The sequence below is a fragment of the Saccopteryx bilineata genome, chromosome 12 (assembly GCF_036850765.1).
Source record: "Saccopteryx bilineata isolate mSacBil1 chromosome 12, mSacBil1_pri_phased_curated, whole genome shotgun sequence".
NCBI lineage: Eukaryota > Metazoa > Chordata > Mammalia > Chiroptera > Emballonuridae > Saccopteryx > Saccopteryx bilineata.
The window spans coordinates 59,257,977-59,285,178 of NC_089501.1; the positions used below are offsets into that span (position 1 = coordinate 59,257,977).

At 41.4% G+C, this 27,202-nt stretch overlaps 1 pseudogene; it reads left to right on the top strand.

The window, feature by feature from the left end:
* Positions 1-253: 253 nt before the first annotated feature.
* Positions 254-16,543, top strand: LOC136316370 (histone-lysine N-methyltransferase PRDM9-like; annotated as a pseudogene).
* The last annotated feature ends 10,659 nt before the right edge of the window (positions 16,544-27,202 follow it).

The window sequence follows — 27,202 nt, forward strand, 5'->3', positions numbered from 1 at the left end:
CAGGGACATCTGCGCCTACTTCTCCTGGGAGGGGTGGCTGCCTTGGGTGACTGGGAGAAGGCCAGAGGAACCAGGACATCTGCTGCACACAGGTGACGGGGCGCGGAAACCAGGATGTGGGAACCGCGGGCGGCAGGCCCCCCTGAGTGGGGGCTGCTCCTTCAAGCGATTCGCTTTGGGGACCAGGATTTTGTTTCTCCCCAGGCCTCAGAGCCCCTCTAAGCCGCTTTTATGGTTCACCGCTGGCAGGACACCAAAACCCTGCGGTGGACACTGAGGACTCACATGAAGAATGGACTAGGAGGCAACAAGGTGAGGGGCCACAGGCATGGCGCTGCCCTTTTGAAACTGACAATGGTCAGGTCCCAGTGTCTCAACAGCTAACAAGGGACAGAGCTTGCATTTAGCAAACAAGCGCGATGCAAACAGTGCATTGTGCAGTAAGGGGCGATTTGCTACACTGCTTCCATGTGTAAATAATTACACATATTTATAGATCTGTTAATGAGCAGGAATGGTATAGAAGTATAAAATTAGCACACAAGAAATAACATTCAGAGCACTTGCCATCACAAGAGGAGGAGGAAGTGTCTGGCTGATGAGCAGTGCTCCAGAACAGGGCTGTCTGGGCAGTGCCGGCCACATTGCACATGGGAAAGGATTAAACGTGGTGATTAAGGCAGCTGGGGTTGTGAGCCAGGGACCATTGTATCAGGCCCTGTGTCAGCCATCTCTTCAATGTGTCTGGAAAACACTAAAAATTGGGTAAAAGAAAATCATTTGTAGATTTCAGTTCCTCTGAGTCCTCTAGAAAGGCTAACAAGTATGGCCTAGGTATGTGGGGTGGACTTTGGATAGGCCTGGATATAAACTACTAAATTCAGAGTGAATTTAACACTGGAGATTTGGGCAAATCTTACAAATTTTCTGAGCTCTTGAATACTAATATGTAAGGTAAAGATACATGCATATATTCTTTGAAAGTGTTGAATTCAATTTATTTATTTGCATATGTATTTGTTTATATGTTAGGTAAGATGAGGGGAGATAGTGATGCTGACTCTCATATGCACTCTTACAAGGATCTACCTGGTAACCCCAATTTCTGAATACTAAGCTGTTTTTTTTGTTTTGTTTTGTTTTTGTTTTTTTTTTGTATTTTTCCGAAGCTGGAAACGGGGAGAGACAGTCAGACAGACTCCCGCATGCGCCCGACCGGGATCCACCCGGCATGCCCACCAGGGGCGATGCTCTACCCACCAGGGGGCGATGCTCTGCCCTTCCAGGGCGTCGCTCTGCCGCAACCAGAGCCACTTCAGCGCCTGGGGCAGAGGCTAAGGAGCCATCCCCAGCGCCTGGGCCATCTTTGCTCCAATGGAGCCTTGGCTGGGGGAGGGGAAGAGAGAGACAGAGAGGAAGGAGGGGGGGTGGAGAAGCAAATGGGCGCTTCTCCTATGTGCCCTGGCCGGGAATCAAACCCGGGTCCCCCGCATGCCAGGCCGACACTCTACCGCTGAGCCAACCGACCAGGGCACTGAGCTGGTTTTTAGCACCTCAGAATGATGTGCTCCAGCTAACCGAGGTTTCTCAGTGCCCAGGGCCAATGCTAGAACCAATTGAGCTGCTGTCTGCAGAAAAGAAAGAAGGAGAGGGAGGGGTGGATAAGGAGATGGTTGCTTCTCTTATGTACCCTGACCGGAATCACACCCGGGACATACAATGGGCACTCTATCCACTGGGCCACAGTCTAGGGCAGGGGTCCCCAAACTTCGGCCCGCGGGCCCCCTGAGGCCATTTATCTGGCCCCTGCTGCACTACCAGAAGGGGCACCTCTTTCATTAGTGGTCATCCGCATCCTGTGCTCCTGGAGTCCTGTATGTGGCAGCATCGCTCACGTACAGTACTACTTCCAGTGATGCGGGACGCACGCGTCACGGCTCCGGAATCGCGTCATATCACTTGTTACGGCTAGCAGTGACAAATATGGAACTGGACATTGACCATCTTATTAGCCAAAAGCAGGCCCATAGTTCCCATTGAAATACTGGTCAGTTTGTTGATTTAAATTTACTTGTTCTTTATTTTAAATATTGTATTTGTTCCAGTTTTGTTTTTTTACTTTTAAAATAAGATATGTGCAGTGTGCATAGGGATTTGTTCGTAGTTTTTTTTATACTCCGGCCCTCCAATGGTCTGTGGGACAGTGAACTGGCCCCCTGTGTAAAAAGTTTAGGGACCCCTGGTCTAGGGTGTAAATTCAATATAAAAAACTGACACTTTCATGTTGTCCAATAAATACACCCCTGATATTAGCGACCATACCCTGTTGGTGTTGTATACTAGGCCTTTCCTCAATACCTTACATATAGTGTGCCCTAAATATATATTTTATGAATAACTAAAAGTTGGGAAATTAAACCTCATAATGGGAAGATCTAGAAACAAAGTTTGAATTGACCATCTGTAGTCAGTGTAGAGGCTTACTATTATAGATAATTTCTGAGCCAATAGTTGACAAAAGAAAATATAAGATATATAAGTATAAAAGGATGAATGATAATTTGATGGGAGGACATTATGTGTTTTTTGACAAAATAGGGACTAACACTCCAGACTCCACCAAACTCACTCTTCTCCAACTTAGAACTCAGGAGAAAGGAGACTAAAGTAAAGATGTATAGCCTACGAGAAAGAAAAGGCCAAGTGTACCAAGAGGTCAGCGAGCCCCAGGACGATGACTACCTCTGTAAGTGACCCTCACAAAGCATGTTATCTGTTCATACAATAATTTCATCTGTCATTTGGTCATTAGAGAATTCTGTTCCCCAATGGATCTACACTACAGAATTGAGGCTCAATGATGTGAGTGCCTGCACTCTCTCTGAAGCTCTATATGTCCAGGAACATGCACTAAACCTTCCCTAATCCCTGTTGCTCTCACCCCCAGATTGTGAAAACTGTCAGAACTTCTTCATTGACAGTTGTGCCATGCATGGGCCTCCTACATTTGTAAAAGACAGTGCAGTGGATAAGGGGCATCCGAACCACGCAGCCCTCACTCTGCCCCTTGGGTTGAGAATCAGACCATCGGGCATTCCTGAAGCTGGTCTTGGAGTGTGGAATGAGGCATCTGCTCTGCCAGTGGGTCTGCACTTTGGCCCTTATAAGGGCCAGATCACAGAAGATGAAGAGGCAGGCAACAACGGATACTCCTGGCAGGTGAGAAGTATTTACCTCTTCCCCTGTCTTGTGGCTTTCCACATCCCTCCCATAGCTTGGTGAGACCTGACCTTCTACATACTAGGACATGGATGGAGACAATCTGGTTAGCTCTGCATACTGAGTCGATTTTGCAGACCATGGAGCTCCTGTTGAGGATCACAGGTTAAGTGGGAGCAATGTGGTACAGACACAAAGGAATGCCTCCTTGCAGCCCTAAGTGGACAGGTCAACTCAGATGTAATGAGTAAAGAAAGTATCATGTGGTCATGAGTGGCAATGCATGCAAGCTGAAAGAGCTTTGTTGAGAGTAGAGATATTACCTCCACATCCAAAAAAAGCCTTTATATTTTCTTCCTGAAATGCAGATCACCAAAGGGAGAAACTGCCATGAGTATGTGGATGGGAAGGATGAATCCTGGGCCAACTGGATGAGGTAAGGCCAAGAAGTTTCGGGGAGTCACGGAGAACACTCATCCCTCTCAGGCCCATACATCTTTCCTTCTCATCATGCCTCCCTCAGTGGTCTCCCTCAATCCTCTGTTCCTCTTTTTTCTCTCTGCTCTTTCAAAGCAAGAGGTATTTAGATGAAAAAAAGAGATAATAATATAGCATATGTCCTCAAAATATAAATCTCTATGCTAGACAAAATTAGGCACTGGAAAAAAATTTTGAGAGCCTAGATTACACTTTAGTTGATCTAATGAACATTATTTAAGCAAGTCTTTACTATATTTCAGCTTAGAGGAAGGTATTCATTATTAAAACAGATTATATAATCCATCTTCTTATGGAGGACGAATTGCAGACAGAGTAAAACAATTGATTTCAAAAATGTTTATCTATAATTTTCCTATTTTTTGAGAAGTGCACAGTGCCAGGATACCTAAACCAAGGATAGCCTAGAACTGTGAGGGCAGCAAATTATCCCAGCCTCACTTCTAACTAGAACTGAGTTCTGAAGCCTGCAGAGCAATGATTATTCGCCACTTTCCTAGGGGCTCTTTTATCAGAGGCTACAGAATGTGAATAAGCTATTATTGTTCTGAATGATTTTGCTAAGATAAAGAGACCTCCAAGTTCTGATCAGTTGGCTCAGTGGTAGAGCATCAGCCCAATCATGGAAGTCCAGGGTTTGATTCCCAGCCAGGGCACACAGAAGTACTCATCTGCTTCTCTACCCTTCCTCCTCTCCTTCATCTCTATCTTTCTCTTCCCTTCCCTCAGCCTAGGCTATATTGGAGCAATGTTGGGCTGAGCACTGAGGATGGCTCAATAGCCTCTGCCTCAGGTGCTAGAATGGCTTCAGTTGCAGCTGCACAATGATGAGATAGGCTGAGTATCTCCCCCTGGTGGACATTCCAGGTGGATCCTGGTTGGTTGCATGCAGGAGTTTATCTATCTGCCTCCCCATTTCTCACTTTGGTGGTGCAGGGAAACCTCCAGGTGTTTTTGGGAACCTGGGTGAGGCATCAAATGCTACCTAAATAAAATGTGAGAAGAATGGAGAAAGGCCTCTCAAAAAAGATGAACTTAGGCTGAGTATTGAATGATGTGAACTAATCTAGACACAGAGTCCTACATCAAGTATCAAGTTCTGTGATATAAACAGGACCTGAGTTAGTTTAGAGAAGTTAGAGGTCACTGGGTTTTATGGCCAATCAGGCTGGAGGTTACATCTAAAATTGGGTTTGGAAAATGGTATTAGGCAGGATGAGCACCGTAAGCAAGACCTGGAGATAGAAAGTTGTATGACATTGTGACAGGCTCAGACATTGAACAGAAGGTTCTCCAGGGAGCACTGTGGGAGTGGGTGACATCAGAGCCCAAGTGTCAGGTTCAGAGCTGGACATGGATCTGAGAGGTAGTAGAAACTCATCATCTGTGGGTTTCTTTTCTCTCACCTGCCTCAATCTTAGGTATGTGAACTGTGCCCTGGATGATGAAGAGCAGAACCTGGTGGCCTTTCAGTATCGCAGGCAGATTTTCTATCAAACTTGCCAGCTCATCAAGACAGACTGTGAGCTGCTAGTCTGGTACGGTGACGAGTATGGCCAGAAGCTGGGCATCAAGTGCGGAAGCAAGCAGAAGAGAGAGCTCTCAGCAGCTAGAGGTGGGCACAACCATTCTTCAAAATGGAAAGAAAAAATGGAACTCACCTTAGAAATGTTCATGGTATACTCTAAAGTCAGTAAGATTTTGAATCAGATGGTTCAGAAATTAAGGATTCATTTCATATGCCTTGATACTTAGGAGAAATTTTTAAATTTATTTTGTTTTTTTAATTTTTTTCTTCTTTTTATTTTAATTTAATTAATTGTGTTTACATAGATTCTAGGATGACCCTGAATGCATCTCCCCTCCCCCCATTCCCCTCAACATCTCCTTCCCCCTCCCTACAGCACCCTCCCCCCTTTCCTTCAGGTTTATCCCATCCTATCATCCCCTTTCCCTCTGTCCTTTTTTCCTCTGGTTCCTTTGATTCCTCCTCTGTCTCTATTCCATTCCTCAGTTCACAGTATTCCTTGGATTTCTCAAATGAGTGAGGTCATATGATATTTTTCTTTCTCTGCCTGGCTTATTTCACTCAACAACATAGTTTCCAGGTCCCTCCATATTGTTGCAAAAGGTAATATTTCCTTCTTTTTCATAGCCCCATAGTATTCCATTGTGTATATGTACCACAGCTTTTTAATCCACTCGTACACTGACGGACACTTGGGCTGTTTCCAGGTCTTTGATATTCTGAACAATGCTGCCATAAACGTGAGGGTGCATTTTTTTTTCAGTAGGTGATATGGTGTCCTTGGGATATATTCTTATAAGTGGGATGGGTGTGTCAAAGGGCAGTTCCATTTCTAATTTTTTGAGGAAACTCCATACTGTTTTTTTCCACAGTGGCTGCACAAGTCTGCATTCCCACCAGCAGTGCAGGAGGATGCCCTTTTCTCCATATCTTTGCCAGCATCTATCGTGTGTTGTTTTGTTAATGAGCGCCATTCTGACTGGTGTGAAGTGGTATCTCATTTTGGATTTAATTTGCATTTCTTTAATGATTATTGATGTTGAACATTTTTTTTATTTGTCTATTGGCCATCTGTATGTCCTCTTTGGAAAAGTGTATATTTATTTCTTGTGCCCATTTTTTGATTGGATATTCTTTGTCTTTCTTTTTTTTTTCTTCTTTTTCTTTTTCTGAAGCTGGAAACGGGGAGAGACAGTCAGACAGACTCCCGCATGCGCCCAACCGAGATCCACCCAGCACACCCACCAGGGGGCGATGCTTTGCCCCTCCGGGGCATCGCTCTGCCTCGACCAGAGCCACTCTAGCGCCTGGGGCAGAGGCCAAGGAGCCATCTCCAGCGCCCGGGCCATCTTTGCTCCAATGGAGCCTTGGCTGCGGGAGGGGAAAAGAGAGACAGAGAGGAAGGAGGGGGGGTGGAGAAGCAAATGGGTGCTTCTCCTATGTGCCCTGGCCGGGAATCGAACCCGGGTCCCCTGCACACCAGGTTGACGCTTTACTGCTGAGCCTGTTTGTCTTTTTGGTGTTGAGTTTTACAAGTTGTTTATAAATTTTGCTTATTAATTCCTTATCAGATGTATTGTCGAATATGTTCTCCCATTGTGTGGTTTGTCTTTTTATTCTGTTCATATTGTCTTTAGCTGTGCAAAAGCATTTTAATTTGATATAGTCCCATTTGTTTATCCTGTCTTTCATTTTATTTGCCTGTGGAGATAAATCAGCAAAGATATTGCTATGATAGATGTCGGTGAGCTTACTGCCTAAGTTTTCTTCTAGGATACTTATGATTTCACAATTTACATTTAAGTCCTTTATTCATTTTGAGATTATTTTTGTGAATGGTGTAAGTTGGTGGTCTAGTTTCATTTTTTTACAAGTAGCTGTCTAGTTTTCCCAATACCATTTGTTAAAGAGACTGTCTTTACTCCACTGTATGCTCTTACCTCCTTTGTCAAATATCAATTGTTCATAAAAATGTGGGTTTATTTTTGAGTTCTCTGTTCTCTTCTTTTGATCTATATGACTGTTCTTATGCCAGTACCAAGCTGTTTTGGGTACAGTGGCCTTGTAGTATAACTTGATATCAGAAAGTATAATACCTCTCACTTTATTCTTCTTTTTCAAGATTGCTGAGGCTATTTGTGTTCTTTTTTGGTCCCATATAAAATTTTGGAATATGTGTTCTATATCTTTGAAGTATGTCATTGGTATTTTAATTGGTATTGCATTGAATTTATAAATCGCTTTGGGTAATATAGACATTTTAATTATGTTTATTCTTCATAACCATGAGCAAAGTATATGCTTCCACTTGTTTGTGTCTTTCTTGATTTCTTTTATCAAAGTTTTATAATTTTCTGAGTACAAGTCTTTAACCTCCTTGGTTAAATTTACTCCTAGGTACTTTAGTTTTTTGGTTACGATAGTGAAGGGGATTGTTTCCTTACTTTCTCTTTGTGACAGTTTATTGTTCATGTATAAAAATACCTCTGATTAAAAAAATACCTCTGATTACTGTGTATTAATTTTATATCCTGCCACCTTGCTGAATTTGTTTATTAGGTCCAGTCAGTTTTTTGACTGAGACTTTAGGTTTTTCTATATACAGTATCATATCATCTTCCAATAATGATAGTGTTACTTCTTTTCCAATTTGGATGCCTTTTATTTCTTCTTCTTGTCTGATTGCTGTAGCTAGGACTTCCAGTACTATGTTGAATAAGAGTGGTGAAAGGGGGCACCCCTGCCTTGTTCCTGATTTTAGGGGAATTGCTTTTAATTTTTGTCCATTAATTATAATGTTGGCTGTGGGTTTGTCAGAAATGGCCTTTATCGTATTGAGGTATGTTCCCTGTATTCCCACTTTGCTAAGAGTTTTGATCATAAATGGGTGTTGGATTTTATCAAATGCTTTTTCTGCATTAATTAAAATTATGTGGTTTTTCTCCTTCCTTTTTTTAATGTGGTGAATCACATTAATTGATTTAAGAATGTTGTACCATGCTTGCCTGCCCAGAATAAATCCCACTTGATCATGATGTATGATTTTTTTCAGTATTGCTGGATCTGGTTTGCTAATATTTTATTGAGGATTTTAGCATCTAAATTCATCAGGTATATTGGCCTATAATTTTCTTTCTTTGTTTTGTCTTTGCCTGGTTTTGGAATCAGAATTATGTTCGCCTCATAAAAGAAACTTCCTCCTGAATTTTTTGAAATAGCTTGAGAAGGATAGGAGTTATTTTTTCTTTGAATATTTGGTATAATTCACCAGTGAAGCCATCAGGCCCAGGAGTTTTGTTTTTTCAGAGCTGTTTGATAACTAATTTGATCTTTTTTGTTGTAATCAGTGTTTTTATGTTTTCTAATTCTTCCAGATTGATTTTTAGAAGATTATATGTTTCAAGGAATTTGTCCATTTTACCTAGGTGGTTTAATATTTTGGCATACAGTTCTTCATAGTGTTTCCTTAAAATATTTTATATTTCTGTTGTGTCAGTTGTTATTTCTCCACTCTCATTTCTAATTTTATTTATTTGAGTTTTCTCTCTTCCTTTCTTGGTGAGTCTTGTTAAAGGTTCATCAATCTTGTTTATCCTTTCAAAGAACCAGCTCTTGGTTTCATTGATCCTCTATATTGTTTCTGTAGCTTCTATGTCATTTATTTCTGCTCTGATCTTTATTATTTTCTTCCTTTTACTACCTCTGTGCCTTACTTGCTGTTCTTTTTCTAGTTCTTTTAGATGAAGGGTAAGGTTGTTTATTTAAGCTTTTGCAAGCTTCTTAAGGAATGCCTGTAGTGCTGTGAACTTCCCTCTCAGGACTGCTTTGGCTGTGTCCTATAAATTCTGAGTTGTTGTTTGCTCATTATCATTTGTTTCTAGGAATTATTTTATTTGTTCTTTGATTTCATTGTTAACCCATTCATTACTTAATAACATGCTATTTAGTTTCCATGTGTTTGAGTATTTTTCAGTTTTTCTGTTGTGGTTGATTTCGAGTTTCATGCCATTGTGATCAGAGAAAATGCTTGATATGATTTCAATGTTCTTAAATTTGTTGAGACTGCTTTTGTGTCCTAACATGTGGTCTATCGTAGAGAATGTACCATGAGCACTTGAAAAGAATGTATATTCTGCTGCCTTAGGGTGAAAGGTTCTAAAGATATGTATTAAATCAAGTTGATCTAGTGTGTCCTTTGAGTCTGCTGTTTCTTTGTTAATTTTCTTTCTTGAGGATCTATCTAGTGATGTTAGTGGGTTATTGAAATCTCCTACTATTATAGCATTGCTGTTGATCTTGCCCTTTATATCCATCAAAGTCTGCTTTATATACTTATGTGCTCCTATTTAAATATATATTTATTATTATTATTATTTTTTATTTATTCATTTTAGAGAGGAGAGGGAGAGAGAGGGAGAGAGAGAAAGAGACAGAGAGAGAGAAGGGGAGGAGGAGCTGGAAGCATCAACTCCCATATGTGCCTTGACCAGGCAAGCCCAGGCTTTCAAACTGGTGACCTCACATTTCCAGGTCGACATTTTATCCACTGTGCCACCACAGGTCAGGCTTAGGTGCTCCTATTTAGATGCATAGATATTTATTATGGTTATATCTTCCTGTTGGATTGCTCCCTTTATCATTATGTAGTGACTTTCTTCATCTATTACTATAGTCTTTGTTTTAAAGTCCATTTTGTCTGATATTAGTATTGCTACCCCAGTTTTTTTTTTCATTTTCATTTGCATGAAATATTTATTTTTATCTTTTTACCTTCAGTCTATGTGCATCTTTTGTTTTAAGGTGTGTCTCTTGTAGACAGCATATGTACAGGTTCTGTTTTCTTATCCATGCAGCTATCTTATGTCTTTTTTTTTTATTTTTTTATTTTTCTGAAGCTGGAACCGGGGAGAGACAGACAGACTCTCGCATGCGTCCTACCGGGATCCATCCGGCATGCCCACCAGGGGCAACGCTCTGCCCACCAGGGGGCGATGCTCTGCCCCTCCAGGGCATCACTCTGTCGTGACCAGAGCCACTCTAGCGCCTCGGGCAGAGTCCAAGGAGCCATCCCCAGCACCCGGGCCATCATTGCTCCAATGGAGCCTTGGCTGCGGGAGCGAAAGAGAGAGACAGAGAGGAAGGGGGGGGGTTGGAGAAGCAAATGGTTGCTTCTCCTATGTCCCCTGGGCGGGAATCGAACCCGGGTCCCCTGCATGCCAGGCCAACGCTCTACCGCTGAGCCAACTGGCCAGGGCCTATCCTATGTCTTTTGATTGAATCATTTAATCCTTCTTCATTTAAGGTTATTATTGCTATGTAGTTGTTTATTGCCATTTTATTTTTTAAAGCTGTATTTTTTTTTTTGCTCTTTTCTTTTCCCACTTTGATCTGTTTACAACAGACCCCTTAAGATTTCCTGCAGCACAGGTTTGGTTGTAATGAATTCCTTGAGTTTTTTTTTTTGTTTGTTTGTTTTCTATTTTGGTCTGGGAAGCTTTTTATTTCTTCTTCAATTTTAAATGATAGTCTTGTTGGATAAAGTAGTCTTGGTTGTAGTCTCTTGTTCTGCATTACTTTGAATATTTCCTGCCATTCCCTTCTGTTGAGAAGTTGGATTTTATTCTTATGGGGGCTCCTTTGTAGGTTATAGTCTTTTTTTCTCTAGCAGCTTTTAATATTTTTCTCATTATCGCTTAGCTTTGGTATTTTAATTATGATGTGTCTTGGTGTAGGTCTTTTTGGGTTTCTTTTTAATGCAGTTCTCTGTGATTTTTGAACTTGTGAAATTTTTCTTGCATCAATTTAGGAAGATTTTTAGCCATGACTTTGTTGAATACAGTTTCTACCCTTGTTCTTTCTCTTCTTCTTTATGAACCCCTATAATGCGGATGTTATTTCTCTTCATGTTATCACAGAGCTCTCTTAGAGTTACCTCAGACTTTTTGAGTCTCTTTTTTCTGCTCTGCTTCCATGCCTTTATTTATCATGTTTTCTAACTTGCTGATTCGATCCTTAGCTTCATCCATTCTGCTTTTAATTTCTTTTATTGTGGTCTTTATTTCTGATATTGTATTTGTCACCTTTGACTGATTTTTAAAAAAATATTTCAGTGTCCTTTTTATACTTGCTATCTCTTTCTTTAGGTGTTTGTAATGACCATCCATTGTTGTTCTAAGATTCTTAGCATCCTAACAATCATTATTCTAAACTCTGTATCCAGAAGTTTGGTTATTTCCATATCACACAATTTCTTTTCTGGAGATTTCTCTTGTGGTTTTATTTGGATTGCACTTTTCTGCCTTCTCATTATGTCTGTGTGTTTGAGTGTGTTGTTTGTAGGGTTGTTTGAGTCTAGGTTTGGTGTTGTCGGCCTCTGACTTTTATTTGTGTTCTTCCTAAATCTTCTTTGGTTGTTATCAGCTGTCGTTTGTAATCCACTGTCAGGTTTGGCTTTTCTAGTCGAGCCATTTTGAAGTCTTGATTTGTTTGTTTTCTTCTGAGTTATCTCAGTGGTAGTCTTGTTTACTGATCTCAGCAGGGGGCTTATTTGAAACTGTATCCAGGAATGTGGTGTATGTAACCTGAGACTCTGAAGTCCTGATCTGCCAGTTACTCTCTCTGGGGTCAGGGTGTTTTCTCAGGTTCAGTAGGGGAGGTGTATCTCAGATCTCTATGGAGATCTGGGTTTCTGCCCCTCCTCTCCACTTCTTGTTTTCAGCTTTGACTTCTTGCGTTGATTGCAGCTGGAGAGATATCTTGAGATGGGTGACCCAGAACCACTTGTTTTGTGTTATGTGGAAGGATAAACCCCTCCCCCAGCTACGGCCTACTCCAGCACTGGATGAGTCAGCTTCTCAGGTCCTCCCATGCACTTCTCTGCCAGTCTCTGTCTGTCACTCTCCCCCCTTTCCTTTTGAAAGGTAAACCAGCCCTTTCAACACACCTCATTCCCAGGTACCAGGCAAATGGCTGTGAGGTATATTTACTACTCTTTTCCTTGGAATGAGAACCCTTCTGTGCTCTCAGCCTCACAATCCCTTTGTTCCTTTTAGAAAGGGAGACTCACCTCTCCCCGGCTTTCCCTACCGGGCTCAGTGTGGCTTCTCCTTTTCTCCTTAGTTTTTATTTTTAGAGCTGTTCTTGTAGTCCAGATTTGGTTTTTCACACTGATCTTAAATTAATTTGTAATCCAGTTTGGGGGTGTGAGCTGGGAGTCTTTGCATTTGCCTACTTTGCTGCCATCTTCAGGTCTCTCTAGGACAAATATTTCTTGATAAGCCAAACATTTCCTAAGCCCTTTTGATTCTGTTTGTTCACTGCTCCTGTCATTCCTTAGGCACCAGGTGAAATAAAAAACTGCCATTAACCAATAAGCAAGGAGCATGATAGCCTATTAACACCACACTAACCTTAATTTCCTATGATGATGAGAAAAATTTAAAATTTTTACTTCTTTTAAGTAAGAGGAAGGGAGATAGATTCCTTAATGTGCCCCAACCAGGATCTACCCAGCAACCCAAGTCTGAGGTTTATGCTCAGACTAGCTGAGTTATCCTCAGCGCCTGAGTTCAACACTTGAACCAACTAAACTATTGAGCTGGTGATCGAACCAATCAAGTCACTGGCTGAGGGAGGGGACGAGAGAGAGAAGGGGAAGAGAAGCAGATAGTTACTTTTCATTTGTGCCCTGACCGGATTTTGAACCTGGGATGTCCACATGCCGGGCCAACACTTTATCCACTGGGAAAACTAGCATGGGCCTGTTTTCTGAGGCCCACCTCTGTCTAGCATATAGGGTAAGAGCAGAGGTCCAATAGATGCCCAGAAGCCTGGAATGCAGTGCTGTGATCCCAGCTGAGATACTGGAAACCTTCCTGAGGGAGCTGGGATGATGGTGCTCTTCTTTGCTATAGGGTGGCTTGTTCTTTTAAGTTTTGCTTTGTTAATTTTTGGAGAATACAGTTCAGTGGGAATCTTCTCAGAGATTACTTTATCTCCAAGTGAGAATGGATTATGGATTAGCTGGAGAGGGATGAAAGTTGGGCATGTAAGAAGTACAATTGGGGGACCTGGCTGGTTAGCTCAGTTGGTTAGAGCTTTAACCTGTAATACCAAGGTTGAGCCTGGGTCAGGGCACATATAAGAAATGACCAATGACTGCATGTTTAGGTAGAATAATGAATAAATGCCTCTCTTTTTCTTTTTTGGTCTTTTTTTTTTCTTCTTCTCCTCTCCCTCTTCTTCTTCTTCTTCCTTCTCCTCTTTTTGTCCTCAAAGAGAAATAAATTTTTAAAAAGTATGGCTAGGAAAATATTTTGAAAAAAACTTTTCATTGTATATAATATGGGCTGACTCTGAATAAAATCAAGTATGAATATTTGATGTGAAGCTTGAGGAAAAACATATTGTCAGTTTATCATCTTTCAGAAACTATGATAGAAGCAATTTCTAGTTGGGGTCAGTGGTCTCTATAAAGAACTGTTAAAAGCTACATGTATAAAGGAAAGGTCAGCATTGTTCCACCCATAGAAGGGGTGAAACAGCCCCTGATGCTACTTGACAGTCCCTCATCTGGCAATGCATAGAAAGGACCCTTGATATTGGCTTTCTGAATTTCTAAAGAAGATATAGAACATAAACAAGAAAAGAGAAAACAGACTATAAAAAAACACTTTGTGGGAGACAGAGATTAGATTGTCAACTTCATAAAAATTACTCCTGGGACAGGTCTAAACAAAACATATGACCCAGGCAGCCTTATAAACATCTGTCCTGACCAAAATTTTCTCTTTCAGCAGAACCACAGGCATAGATACACCCATGTTCTTCTTTCTCTCTGGCCTTCTCAAGTCAGAAATTTCTGAGTCAACATGTGGAATGCAATCACCCCTCTGATATTCTCCCAAGAACATCTACAAGAAAACCCCTCCAATCAAAGGATCCCTACCCAGAGGATGAAAATCAGCAGCAGCAACATACTGATACACACAAGGAGGATGGCAAAGCTGAAGGTCAAAAGGTCAAAGAGAAGTACAAACATTTGATTAAAAGAAACAGGCCTAGGAGAATTTCAAGGGTCTTTTTCAAACTTACCAAAGGACACATGGGAAGCTCTAGTGAGCAAGAGAGAATGATACAGAAAGCACTGATCAGAGGCCAAAACAGGAATTCAGTGGACACAGAAAAACTGTCTGTGAGAGTAGTAATGTCAACAAATGTAGCTATCAAGCATGGAGATTGTCAGCAAGGCTTTGATAATGGGTCACATCTCCTCAAAAACCAGAGAACACACTCAGGGGAGAAGAACTACATTTGCACGGAGTGTGAGCGAGGCTTTACAAAAGAGAATGACCTCCTCAGACACCAGAGGACACACTCATGCAAGAAGCCCAATGTTTGCAGGGAGTGTGAACAACTCTTTTCCCTGAAGTCACATCTCACACTGCAGAGAACACACTCAGGGGAGAAGCCCTATGTTTGCAGGGAGTGTGGACGAGGTTTTACACGAAAGTCACATCTCATCACACACCAGAGAACACACTCAGGGGAGAAGCCCTATGTTTGCAGGGAGTGTGAACGATGCTTTTCACAGAAGTCAAGTCTCTTCAGACACCAGAGGATACACTCAGGGGAGAAGCCCTATGTTTGTAGGGAGTGTAAGCGATGCTTTACAGAAAAGTCAGATCTCATCACACACCAGAGAACACACTCAGGGGAGAAGCCCTATGTTTGCAGGGAGTGTGAGCGAGGATTTTCAAAGAAGTCAGCTCTCCTAAGGCACCAGAGAATACACTCAGGGGAGAAGCCCTATGTTTGCAGGGAGTGTGAACGAAGCTTTAAACGAAAGTCAGTTCTCCTAGTACACCAGAGGACACACTCAGGGGAGAAGCCCTATGTTTGCAGGGAGTGTGAGCAAGGATTTTCACAGAAGTCAAATCTCATCAGACACCAGAGCATACACTCAGGGGAGAAGCCATATGTTTGCAGGGAGTGTGAGCGAGGCTTTTCACGGAAGATACATCTCCTCTCACACCAGAGAACACACTCAGGAGAGAAGCCCTATGTTTGCAGGGAGTGTGAGCGACGCTTTACACAAAAGTCTGATCTCATTAAACACCAGAGAACACACTCAGGGGAGAAGCCCTATGTTTGCAGGGAGTGTGAGCGAGGATTTTTAAAGAAGTCAGCTCTCCTCAGGCACCAGAGAATACACTCAGGGGAGAAGCCCTATGTTTGCAGGGAGTGTGAGCGAGGATTTACACAAAAATCAAATCTCATCACACACCAGAGAACACACTCAGGGGAGAAGCCCTATGTTTGCAGGGAGTGTGAGCGAGGATTTTCAGTAAAATCAAATCTCATCATGCACCAGAGAACACACTCAGGGGAGAAGCCCTATGTTTGCATGGAGTGTGAGCGAGGCTTTTCATTAAAATCAACTCTCCTCTCACACCAGAGAATACACTCAGGGGAGAAGCCCTATGTTTGCAGGGAGTGTGAGCAAGGCTTTTCACTAAAATCAACTCTCCTCTCACACCAGGCAATGCACTCAGGAGAGAAGCCCTATGTTTGCAGGGAATGTGAGCGAGGATTTTTAAAGAAGTCAGCTCTCGTAAGGCACCAGAGAATACACTCAGGGGAGAAGCCCTATGTTTGCAGAGAGTGTGAGAGAAGCTTTACACAAAAATCACATCTCATCACGCACCAGAGAACACACTCAGGGGAGAAGCCCTATGTTTGCAGGGAGTGTGAGCGACGCTTTTCACAGAAGTCAAGTCTCTTCAGACACCAGAGGATACACTCAGGGGAAAAGCCCAATGTTTGCAGGGAGTGTGAGCGAGGATTTTCAAAAAAGTCAACTCTCCTAAGGCACCAGAGAATACACTCAAGGGGAGAGGCCCTATGTTTGCAGGAAGTGTGAGCGACGCTTTACACAAAAGTCAGATCTTGTCATGCACTAGAAAACACACTCAGGGGAGAAGCCCTATGTTTGCAGGGAGTGAGAGTGAGGTTTTTCAAAGAAGTCAACTCTCCTCAGACAACAGAGGACACACTCAAGGGAGAAGCCCTTTGTTTGCAAGGAGAGTGAGTGAATCATTAGCAGTGAATTGTGTCTCCATATTCATAGCTCTTACACAGGTAATACCCCAGCTCTGAGGGGAATTCATAGGAAGTTTACTGACCCCATACCCTCATTAGATTGTAATTAGTCCAGAAGTAACTAGTTAAACAACTTCACTTTCATGGCAAAAGATGAGATGGACAATAGTTCCTCAAGTGATATGGGAATGTCAACACCCATATTCTTCTGTTCTCTCACCTCCTGTTCTAATAAATCTTCATAAAACTATGATGATCATATACCTCATTCTTTCCCTCCCCATCACTGAAAGCAAAGAGTTCCCAGAGGGCCATAGAGCACTCACACTGTCAAGCACAGAAACTCAACCCCTAAAATACGTAGAAATCTGAAGTCTATTTACATAGATTACTTATCAGGGAGAGGGATTTGAGACAGACTCACCAGGGAAAGTGATTTCCTTCACTCCAGGGAAGTGCAGGCTTCTCTCCTAGTAGGCTCACCACCCTCCTCCCTTGGCTTTTCTTGGCTCCTGTCCTGGTTTTCTCTGACGTCTGTAGTCTCTGGTGAAAACCAGGAAGAAATATGTGCATGTGCATGTTTGTGTCCCTGGCTCAGATGGGCAGCTAGTCTCCCTCACTCTCTCCTCACTGTTTCTTCAGGGTGAGAATCTCATGGTATACACCACATGGAGTCTAGATCATTCCATAGTGGGTTTCAATCTCGGCTCTGCCTTCACCAGCTTTGCAACCTAAGGCAAGATTCTCAACTTATCTGTGCCTGTTTTTTAATCTATAAAATGGGAATGATGCCTGACCAAGCAGTGGTGCAGTGCATTGGAATGGGATGGAAATGACCCAGGTTTAAAACACCAAGGTTGCTGGCATGAGCATAGGCTCACCAGCTTGAGTGCTGGGTTGCATACCTGAGCATGAAATCATAGACATGACATTATGGTCACTGTCTTGAAGTTAAATGTTGCTGTCATGAGCAAAAAGTCACTTGTTCTGCTTTAGTCTCCTGTTCAACGCACATAAGAGAGAAATCAATGAACAACTAAGGTGCTCTAACAAAGAATTAATGCTTCTTATCTCATTTCCTTCCTGTTTGTCACTATCTGTCCCTTTCTCCATCTCTCTAAAATAATTTTTGGTTTTCTGTCTCCACACTCTAACATAGATGAAATAAATAAAATGACTAAACTCTCCAGATCAAGGCATATATGAAAGTTGATGCTTTCTGCTCTTCCCTCTTCTCTCTCTCTCTCTCTCTCCACTCTAAAATAAATGTTAAAAATAAATAAATAAAATAGAAATTGCTACACGATCAGTCTGCAGGATTGGAGAACTTTCAAACCTTTGGAATCATTTTCGCTCAGATAAACTTAAAAACTTTCAGTTTTCATGTTTCATATTTTGACAAGACCAAGTACCTAACCTTGTAAAAATAAGCTCTGCATAATATATGATTAGAAAATGGCAAATTCAGACTACTATATTATGGCACTCACATCTGATAGAACTGCTGAAGTTTAAATATGACAGTACCAATGTTCTCATGCATTCATTAATTCTTAGCTGTCCCCTGACTAAGGATTCAGCCTATAACTTTGGTGTATCAGAATGACGCTCTAACTAACTAAGCTTCCTGGCCAGGGCATAACCATGGATTTCATCCAACTCTCTTTTAAAGATAGAAAACACCTCTTTCAGAACCAATAGATTACCACAAAAAAAGAAAACCAGTAGAGAGAAAACTAATTAACATAAGCAGGTAAGTGCATCAACTGAGGAAGGAGGGGCAGGCCCCCTCTTCACTGAGGAGAAAAAACAAGAAAAATGCAAGAGAAGGGAGCCTGCATGGGTAACTGAGTCAGACATTTCTAGATTAGCTACTTTCTATAGTTTTCTGAAAAGATGCCTGGGACCATTTGCTACACAGAGCAAGGAAGATAAAACTTATTTGAAAACCCCTTTTTCTTTTATCAAAAGCATTTAAGAAACCATGTTTACATACCTTAATTAAAAATTTCAACACTTATCTTCTGATTTCAACTGAATTCACCCTCTCATCCTGGAGTCATGAGAGTTTTATATACCTCTAGACCAGGGGTCTCAAACTCACGGCCCGCCTAACAATTTTGTGCGGCCCGCAGACTAATCCACGAAGTTCAAAATATTTTGGATAAAATTAAGTAAGCCTAGGGGCCTACTTGTATTTTTCATTTCTCTAGCATCCTAGCTAGATATTAGCTTAGTTAACAGCAGTTGTGATGCGAACTACAATTTCTGGTCGTTTTGTGACACTGAGTAAACTGCATGTACGATTGTGCTTGTACTGTTTTTTTTTTTTTTGTTTTCAACTGCAGTGAGAAAAGTGTTGCATAACAGTTGCCTTTTGTAGACCTAGTGTGGCCCGCCGAACGGCTGTGATCTTGCTCTGCGGCCCACATGCTGAGTTGAGTTTGAGACCCCTGCTCTAGACAATGGGATCACAAGCCCCTTGCATGAATATTTGTATTCTGTAAAAGGTATATAAGATGTTAGATATCTAACTTTGAGGAGCACATGTTTGGTTTCCTCTTTGGGGATCATGCTGCTCGACAAGCTAAATAAATTCTACTTCCTTCATCAGTTGTCTGGGCATTTTTGTCCTACCTTGATTCCTGCAATACAACAGTGACAGATAATGCACTGTACCCACCCCTGTTTCTCCTTACTGCCACCAAGGTGTTATTCCAAAAATGCACACAACCTAACAGCAGTGACACAGACTGAGGACATATTTAAAAGGGACCATATTGCACTATAAAGCAAGTGACAACAAACTTTAAATATGTGAAATTATATAACCTGTTTCCACCTCTTATGACTGCTGACCTTGAAATCCTTATTAGCAGATAAACCAGGAAGTCCTTTTATAAAATACAATTTTAAATAACCTGTAACATACATGGTAATTAGAATTCTAAAATAATTTTATCTACTGAAAAAGAATAATTTTAAAGAACCTATGGGGCCCCAAACAGATGGCTCAGTGCATGGAGTGTCCCCCTGTGTGCCAAGGTTTTGGGTTTTGTCACAGGTCTCAGCACCTAAGAGAAGTGACCAAGAAATAATTTTATGTTTCTCTCTCTCAAATCAATGTAAAAAATTAAAAATTTAATGGAAAAAGCTGTGATAGAACTGCAACATGCCTAGTGCATTTCTCTCAACAGAAAGGCAGAAAACAAAGAAAAGAGAAACACACTAAAAAATGCAGATATCTCTTCAGACCATATTTCTATTTTTTACCTAGAAAAGACTACTTTTTTTTACCATCAACACTCTAATTCTGCACCTCAAAGTGTTTTCTGCCCGTTTCTGCCTCACAGAGTGCCTCTTCTACACTGGAACCATTTTTCTCTCACTTTCCCAAAACACATGACCTGAAGAGCTCATAGTGGAGACAGGTGAGCAAGAGGCGGCATCCCCACTTTTTGCCACTGTCCCAAGAAAAGAAAATCTTCATGCGGGGGAGTCTTCCCTGATAGAGGTCATCACCACCTGTCAGGGAGCTCCAAGAGAGAGAGAGTGGAGAAGTTTGGCTAGGCACCTAGTCTTTCTGAGCAGTCTACTGAGACTGAAAGTCCAACCCCTCAAAAGCTGAGGCATGTCAGAGAAAACCATCTGACCAGAGCAAATTTTTGTGGAAAAGAGAAGCTGACTGGGGAAGAGGAAGAAGAAAACTCCTTACCTTCTTGTCCAGCAAGGGTTCAGGACATGGTCAGATTGCCAGCCAATCAACCTACAATTACATGTCCAAACAGAATCAGAGAGTAAGCCTGGGATGAGCTGCCGCTGCCCATTGCTTCTCTGATTGTAAGTTTGGACGGCAAAGAGGGATTGTCCAGGAAACTGGTACCCCGTCCCACGTTTTGGCACCAAATATAAGAATCTATCAGAGTCTGAAAAGACCAGAGAAACAGGCTTTATAGAAAGAAAGAAAGAAACCCTGCTGGGCACTACTCCGGGGAGAAGGGCACTGGTACAGACTATGAGGCAAATTTTATAGGGTTTGGAAAAGTCTTGAGCAAGTACTGAGTCAGAAGTTCTGGTATGTTCCCTTTGGCAGTTTTATGGTTTCAGCTTTCAAGAACTCTTCTGCCTCAGGGGCGATTGTCCAGTAAGTAAGGGTGAGATCAGGAAGCCAGGTGGAAGAACCCAAGGGCAGTTGGAAGTTCTGGTAAATTCATGTATCTATCACAAAATATGGGGCAAAACACCATTTTCCAGATCATTTTTTTAATCCACTGAGACTTTGATTACCAGCAACTGTCGTGAGTTTGGCTAAAATAAACTCATAAATATTCTACAGGTCTGGATGTTGCTTAAGTTGACAAGGGAGACCCAGGATGGGGGAAGAGGATCCCTCTCCTCACTAAACATCTCCAGGGAGATGTTGCCCCTCCATGGAAGTAGAGCCACTTTACAGAGGAAGGGCCCCTTACTTGGATGGTCACCAAATCCAAAAATGGAGACCCTCTCCAGGGACATACCCCCTCTCCAAGGAGGAAGCTCCTGTCTAAGACGAGGCTGCAGCTCCTTTCCAGGGGCTGACCAGGCCACAGGGAAGTGTCCTGCCCTAAAAGTCCATGCCCTAAGCTGTCCCTGCCTTGCACCGCCCCATCCCTCGCTGTCTACCCTGTCCCGCAGTGCCCCACTTGCCTCTTCATCGCATTGCCATCCACCCTGCCCCTGTGCAGCTCTGCGACGTCTGCCCCACTTTCCACCATTCCCGCCCCTCGCAATCCATGCCCCACATGCCTGCTCTGTGTCCCGCCTAGTCTCACATCCTGCCCCACCCCATCACGCTCATTCCCCAACTCACCTAGTTTTCACCATGCGCCCGCCTCTAGCCGGTCCTGCCCTCCACAGCGATGCCTAGTACCCTGCCCCGTGATGTTCTTGCCCCACGTCATGCGCCCTACCCCACGCAGTCTGCACCTCAGGCCATCCGCGTGCCTCCTTTCCCCGCCTCTCATCATTTCCGCCCCATGCCATGCCTAAAACAGAAGCATGCAAAGAAATTCAAAGTGAATAAGTGGGAAAAGACACCTCGGTGATGCACAAATATGTTGACAGTTTCTGGTTACATGCACCCAGATAGCAGCAGAGGAAAAAACTTTCTGGTGACTTTTACCTAGCTGTTATTATCAAGATGCACACGAGGTGGCAGCAGAGAAGCGCGCTTGGAAAACATTTACCAGAGATTATACTGTATGTTCTTTCAAGGAAGTTTCAACAACCTTCAAACCATTAAAATGATATAAAGCATGTTTCTTCTTGTCATTACCCTTAATCTAGAAATCAGTAATAGAAACTAACTAAAAAACCCTTACTTTTTTAAGTTAAGAAATTTACTCCTACACAACCCCCCCCCTCAAAATCAACAATTCAAGTTAAACCTACATAAAAAAGACCTATGGCAAAATATATAAATATATTTTAGGGGGAAAAACCTAAAAACACACAGTTTTTCCACCCATACTAAGAGCCAGGATAGTAAATTAAATCCAGAGAAAGTAAAAGAATGAAATGTTCACAGAGACATCTGGAGGGTGTATACCATATTTCCCCATGCATAAGACTGATCCTTTTTTGAAAATTTTGGGATCTAAAAACTGGGTGCATCTTATACAGTGCTTGCAAGTTTTTTACTTGCATTTCCTGCTTATTCACATTTGTTATCTTTTTCTCAAATTTTGGGCCCCAAAATTAAGGTGTGTCTTATACATAGAGGCATTTTATACATGGGGAAATATGCTACTTTACGACCTTACCAGTTTTTTTCCACTTTGGATAAGATTTTGAAAAAAAATAATTCATTCCTCCATACAATTTAAGCTGCAACAACAACAACAAAAAACCATTGTCATTTTATACATTTTTAAAAATATTTTAATTATTAATCTTAGAGAGAGGAAGGCAGTGGGGGGGGACAGACAGACAGTCAGAAACACCAATCTGTTTTTGTATGTGCCCTGACCCAGGATCAAACCTATGACATTACTGTATGGGTGTGATGCTCTAAAATACTAAGCTCTCTGGTGAGAGAAAGCCATTGTCTTTTGGGGAAAATAAAAGTATGTGAAAAAACCTAAGGTAATTTTTAAAAATAATTATCCAGTCTGCTGTTAGGACAACACCAAAAGTCTTTTCTTTGCTCTTGACAGTCAGGGGCATAAACACTATTTTTAATAGTTTAGCAAAAAGTTGCCTCTTTTCTAATGTGCACTTTTTCTTGTGCCATGTTAGCAGTCCAGACTGAGAGACCCCCTAAGCTGGGGGCTTTCAGAAGTTATCCGAGCCAGGGTCACCACTTACAAGCTAGGTTCTTTTGGTCACAGAACACCTCCCAGGGTATTTGTTTTGTCACTTGTAAATTTTCTCAGTTTTATAGCTAGATGAGAACACGCATTGCTAAAGGACTGAGACTTTGGCCTCAGTTCAACCTTCCAAGAAGCTGAGATATTGGACCTCACCACCATCCATCAAAACTGAAACCAAAGACATTGCACTGCCAAATCATTTTTGTCACAACTGATAATTATATTATTTATGTATATTTTTATTCCCTCTGTCTACCTTATGACAGCATAGTATTCATAAAGACAGAAAGTGCATCTGTCTCATTCACTATAGACAACCAGTGTCGAGCACAGTGCCCAGCACATAACAAAAGTACAATAAGTATTTATTGGATAAGTGAATAAATAGTCATTTGTATATGTAAGAATGAGACAGCACTCGAACATCAGATGTGCAGGCTTTATTAGAGGAGAAAGACCTGCCAGGGCACTTCTCCAGGAAGAAGGGCCCCTGAAACAGACTGAGGTAAAACTTTCTAGGTTTGGGGATAGCCTTGAGCAAGGGTGTGCTGGTATGTTGGGCTTTCTGGAATACTGCTTTTTGGGGTGATTGAGCAGCTTCCAGGAATTTCTTTGTCCCAGAGGCAACTGTCCGGTAATTAAGCATGGGGTCAGGCAGCCAAGTGGAACAGCAAGAGAGCAGTTGTAATTCATGTATCTATAAGTATACACAAACAGATATACACAAATAACAGACACACATTGACACAGAGAGATATGCTCATGTGCAATGCACATCTATGCACACAGATGTACACACACCCATTCTACCTCAGTACATATACATAGAGAAATAGTATAGGTACACAGAGACTATGGGATGAAAATGTAGTATTAACAGTAATTATCTCTATTTGAGAAATTTGTTTTTTTTCTTATAATTTTTTCTAGCATTTCTGCAAAAAAATACATTTTTATAATAAAAAAGTTGTTAAAATTTAATATAGTTATCAAATCAAAGCACATAATATTTTATAATAAATTAAAGAGATTTAAATTAAAAAAGTTAAAAAGACAGAAGTAAAAATAGTAGAATGGGAAGTCATTGAGTGCAGGAATATGAGTTCCTAGCACAGTGCCTGGTATATGATGGGCACTTTCAAAGGCTTTATGAAAGCATGGCAGGAAGGAAAGAAGAAAAACAAGATTAAAAGAAGGGCGATAGAAAGATCCAGGGAGGGAAAGAGGAAGAGAGAAAAAAATAAAGAGAAAAACAAATAGCTAGAGAGAAAAAAATGGGGGAGGAAAGAGAGAGATACATTACAATTATGCACATTCACATACTTTGAGATCCTAGGTTTACAATCAAAGTTCTCCACATTTACCAAGCATTTGGAAAATATTTTTAGAGCATTAAAGAATACATGGAACTTACTAGCTCCACAACGTTGAATTTCTTGGACTCCTGAAATTTTTGTATTTAATAAATGTAATCAAGGGAGGACTCAAAAAGACTGTGCCTCTCTTTGTCCACCTGCAGGTCTACCTGTAGAATGATAGCAAATGTCATAAATTGGCACTGTCATTCACGCAAATCTGTGCTTATGGAATGAACAGAATGCTGGAGCTAGAGGAGAATTTTGGCACCACAAAGTGATCTGATTTTTTTATTTTACAAATAGGAAACAAGAAGCCAAGAGATAAAAGGCGACTAATGCAAGACTTCCGGTTTCTGGTCTTACAAGTAAAAAGCTTGACAGTTATCATGCCTCACAGAAGAAAATGTTGTAAGGTACCAAAAGCTACAGAATTAATATTAATACTTTAGGAAGCTTAAAGAACATTTTATTAATTTGAGCTAGGCATGCAGAGATTTTGTAAATAATCTTTGTACTTGTGTGATTAGCATCATACCAGGATGGCCGATAGCACTGTATTGTAAATGCAGAGGGGAGGAGATTTGGACTCTCTGACCTTCCTGCACACCTATAAAGAAGCAAGTGAATAGCTATCCAGTTGTAGAAAGAGAAAAATTAATTTAAACCTTTCCTTATATTAATGGGCCATTTGCAGGCATTTGTCCCCATGGAAACTACCTCTCCCCTCCTAAAGTGTGTAGTTAATGTATGTATCTTTGGACAAAGTAATAGCAAATGAACACTAGAAAATATAGGGATGCTTTTAATATGTAAAGTGACATTTTCACCATTGTGTTGCCTTGTAAGTTTTAATGTATAGAAGCGTATTTTCATGAATCCTATAGACAGATGTTATAAACTTATTAATGAATTGTGTCCCATTCCCTCCCTCATCCTTTTCCCAAACCTGTGTAGGAGAAAACAAAGGTTATAAGATTATGCTGAAATGTCAGGCTTTTCCCATGCCCATGTATAATTAAGGGTATATAACCAGCCCCTATAATATTATAGACGCACACAATTTGGGACTGCTGCCCCATGTAAGCTATATGCAGCTGACATATTTAAGAAATTTCCTCCTTTAATAAAACTCCTCAAAATTTATCTGGATTTGGTGTCTCTATGAAAACCCGCAGAATTGTGGATTGCGTACTTTATAACATTTGGCTCCCACACAAGGTCAATGCTGTTACACATCACCTGGTAGAGGCACCTTAAATTGGCTGGTCTCTCCAGGAGGCTGCCTGGTCTTGCTGGAATCTCAAAGAGAGGTGCCACCTGAAGTGTTTTCAGGGCTCCCAGTCTTCCTGTTGGGGTCTGGACAGTACTGTAGATGCCTCTCAGTTCCAAATTCGACAATTTGGCAGAGAACTTGAGGAAGTAGGGAAAGAAACTCTTTTTGCATTACTGAATTTTCTGGTTTTCTTATGAACTCTTGCTTTCACTTTTCTGTTTTGGACTAGAAGTAGGTAGAGTGGATTTGAGGCTTTGCTGAATTGTGACTTTGAAGATGTAGAACTCCAGTGGAGAAGGTAGGGCCTTCAAAGTTACTTTGCTGTTTGTAACTAGTCTATATTCTTTCTGTTTTGGGGTATGAGAAAATAGATTAGACGTGGTCATATGTTTGCAGTACACTCTCCAAGAGCAAGACGTCAGTGGGGAGTTTTAGTAGTCCTGCTTTGGGTTTTGCTGGGGAACATCTGGTTATAATTCAAAGGGATGATTTTTGGGGATTGGTTCCTGCTTCAGGCTCTTGGGGATATCTGCTGGTACCTTAGATGGACATTAATAGGAACCGAGTGTATCAGGTCCACTAGTTCTGCAGCGGGTCTTCAGAGACATCAGTTTCTCTAAGAGAGGTATTAGCAGGAACTTCATCTGGCCCAGGTATCTAGTAGGGCTGTCAGTTAAATGCCAGAAACAATTGTTTCTATCTCTGGGAGGACATGGTGGAAGTTGAGTCCATCCGGGATTAGTCAGTCTCGCATTGCACTGAATAAGTGGAGGCTGAGCTAACCTGGATTAATCTCGCCCCTAACTTCCAGAGACTTCTCTGTGTTTGTTGAGATCTCAGTATTTCTTTTTCTTACTTTTGTCTAAAATTTCTGAGTTTAAGTCTATAGTCCTTGCAGGGATGCAGCCTGTGTACACCTGAGAGGCCACGAGGGGGAGCCCTTCCCTCGTTTATAAAGGTGCACTCGTGAGCGTGTGTGTGTGTGTGTGTGTGTGTGTGTGTGTGTGTGTGTGTGTCTTTTGTTTAATTTCTCAATGTATCTGTTTTAAGGCCTGGCTTAGGTCTTTTGTGTCAAAATTGGAAGCTTCTGACAAAAAAGCAATCTTAAGTGGCAAATCGTTGTTCTCTTTTTGTTCTCAAATGAGCTTCAGAGCACCCTGTTAGCTTTCTCCTCTGAAGGAAATAATTATCTTCTGTTGGCTTCTTCCCCTTGTCTTGTATAATAATTAATACCTCTATAGTCAAATACCCTTTATTCTGGGTGCTTGTTAATTATCTGTCTTACCTTTCTTGCTTTACTGGTGCACTTATTTCTGGATTCTTCTGAACTAGTTTTAATTCTGTAATTGGTGGCCTTAGCCACCAATTAAATAAGGGAGGAGGGGCCACTTTACAAAAGACCCTGTTAGGTTGTCTTTGAAAGCACTTTCAAGAAGCTTAGAAGACAACCATGAATATAAAATTAAATGGTCCAAAACAAGGCTTTTCACTCTCTGTGAATCAGAATGGCCTAGTTTCAAGGTTGAGTGGCTACTAATTGGAACCTTTAATCCCCAGATAGTAAGGGCAGTCTGGAATATAGTAACTGGGAATCCAGGCTGTCTTGATTAGTTTCCATATATTGATCAATGGCTAAATTTAAAAATAAATCCACTCAATGGCTAAAAGCTTGCTCCATACAAAGAGGGTGCCATGTCTTCCTAGTCAGGCCAGATTTGAGTTTGAAACAGGATAAAAGAATAACTAAGGCAATAGTAGCAGCACTTCAACAGACAAACTTTTTAAGGGTGAGGGATCACCAAAGAAGCAAAATAGAGAAAAAAGAAAATTGAAAAAAAAATAGGACTCAGCAAGAAAGAATCAATGTGCTTATTGT